Source organism: Orycteropus afer, unplaced genomic scaffold (genome assembly GCF_000298275.1).
Source record: "Orycteropus afer afer isolate SDZICR_OR568_19922 unplaced genomic scaffold, OryAfe1.0 scaffold00360, whole genome shotgun sequence".
NCBI classification, from domain to species: domain Eukaryota; kingdom Metazoa; phylum Chordata; class Mammalia; order Tubulidentata; family Orycteropodidae; genus Orycteropus; species Orycteropus afer.
Window position 1 is genome coordinate 3,400,141 of NW_006921947.1, and position 2,464 is coordinate 3,402,604.

Consider the following 2,464-nt stretch of genomic DNA (forward strand, 5'->3'; position numbering starts at 1 on the left):
ATACACATACATATACATCTATATATATTTAGCTTCTGTTACTTCAGATATAGTAAGGATTTTTTTTTATGTTCCAATTTTTCAAAAAATCAAATAGTCTGAGTATTTCTTTCATTTTTCTCTCACCATCTAATTACCAGTTTCCTAGGCCTGTAAACATAGTAAATATTCTAGATCAATATTCTGGGTCAAGAGGCCAAATCAAGGACATTATATAGGTACTTACATAATAAAACCAAGCCAAACTCACTGCCATCGAGTCGATTCTGATTCTTAGCAACCCCCATTGGGTTTCTGAGGTGGTAAATCTTTCCCAAAGTAGATTGCCCCAACTTCCTTCCGCAGAGCAGCTGGTGGGTTTGAACTGCCAACCTTCTGGTTAGCAGTCAAAATGCCTTAGGCACTGTGCCACCACAGCTCCTTACATTAATAAGAAAGGAGAAAAAAAAATCCACAAGTTTTAAGTGATGAAATCCAAAATATAATAATTGTACTTTTCTTATTCACATCTGCTGCAAAAGACTTTTTCAAAGTGTTAAAAAACCAAAGATATCACTCTGAGGAGTGGGGTACACCTGACCCAAGCCATGGTATTTTCAATTGCCTCATATGCATGTGAAAGCTGGACAATGAATAAGGAAGACAGAAGAATAATTGAAGTCTTTGAATTATGGTGTTGGTGAAGAATATCGACTATACCATGGACTGCCAGAAGAACAAACAAATCTGTCTTGGAAGAAGAACAGCCAGAATGCTTCTTAGAAGCCAGAATGGCAACACTTTGTCTCACATACTTTGGGCATGTTATCAAGAGGGACCAGTCCCTGGTGAATAGAGGGTCAGCAAAAACCAGGAAGAGCCTCAACAAGATGGATCGACACAGTGGCTGCAACAATGGGCCCAAACATAGCCACAATTATGGGATGGCACAGGACTGGGCAGTGTTTCACTCTGTTGTACATGAGGTCACTATGGGTCAGAACCGACTCAACAGCACATAACACTGAAACACCAACAATAAGAAGGAGACCTTGAGCAGTTAACATTTTCAACTGCTAACCGAAAGACTGGAGGTTCAGATCTACATCTACCCAGAGACATTTTGGATGAAGGACCTAGAGATCTACTTCCTGAGAATCAGCCATTGAAAGCCCCATGGAGTGCACTTCTATTCTGAGACACGTGGGGTCACCATGAGTCAGTCAGTCCACTCGACAGCCACTGGTTTTAATGATAAGAATGGAATTATTTAGGGTAGGGGATAATATTTGCTTCATTGGGGCCTCAAGTCAGTGTTCCTACCGTAAAAAGCTATTGCAAACATTCATCGGCACTGCTGATCTGTAATGAGATTTTACAGATTTCATCTTTGAAAATGTCTTTTGACACAGATTCTCAAAATTTTTTAAAAGAAACTCATTGCCCTCTAGTTGACTGTGACTCATGGCAACCCTACGGCACACAGTAGAACTGTCCCATAGGGTTTCCAAGGCAGTGATCTTTACAGAAGCAGAGTGCCACATCTTTCTCCTCTAGAGCGGCTGGTGGGTTCAAACCACCACCCTTTCAGTTCGTAGCCAAGCACTTAACCACCGCACCACCAGGTCTCCCAGTTTGACCCAGATAGCACTACCAAATACTGATAGCTGGTCTTGAGCACATGGTTTCAAATGACTGTATTTGCTGCTTGGAAGGCAGCGTTTGCAACATTTTATCAGATTTTTCTCTGTCTTTGCCTTTTAACATACCATTACATTGTGAATGAATCACTTCCACTTTCAGGTTAGGTGGAAGTGCCTCAAGTGCAGAGTTAAGCAGATTCAGAAATATGGAAATTTCCTTTGCATTTGCATCCAGGTCTGAGAACCACGGTTGGAATGGTGGTTGGAGCTTGGAAAACAGATCACTGCAAATTTCTGAGGGAGTAGCGATAGCACCCCTCTTGTTAACTCTGACACCAATGGGTCACTGTGTAAAGCACCTTGCCATTTCTAGTGATGCACACAAAGCTAACTGTTCTTGCAATGACTTTGCATGGTGTAAGTTTTGCATATAAAGGCTGGTTTGCCTTGTAATTTTAGGTTGAATGCATTAAGAAACATTACAAATTTGCAGCAAAAACTGATTTCCAGAGCTGGGGTTGGCAAAGTGGATGCATCTCATGACAATCTCTTTAGCAGTTTAATGCTGGTTTAATACTAGTCGATCATAAAACTTTCTTTCTCTTCTATTTTTGTCGACAGGTTTTCTGAGTCTGGAGATTTTGGTTTTAGTAACTTTTCCCCAATACTGTCCAAGCGCTGTCTGGGGACCAGCAGTATTAACCTCACGTGGGAGCTCATGTTGTTGTTGTTATGTGCCTTCGAGTTCACAGAAGTGCAGACTCTCAGGGCCCACCCCAGGCTACTCTGTATTTAAACAAGATCCCCAGGTAATTCACATGCATGTTAAAGTTTGCAAAGCA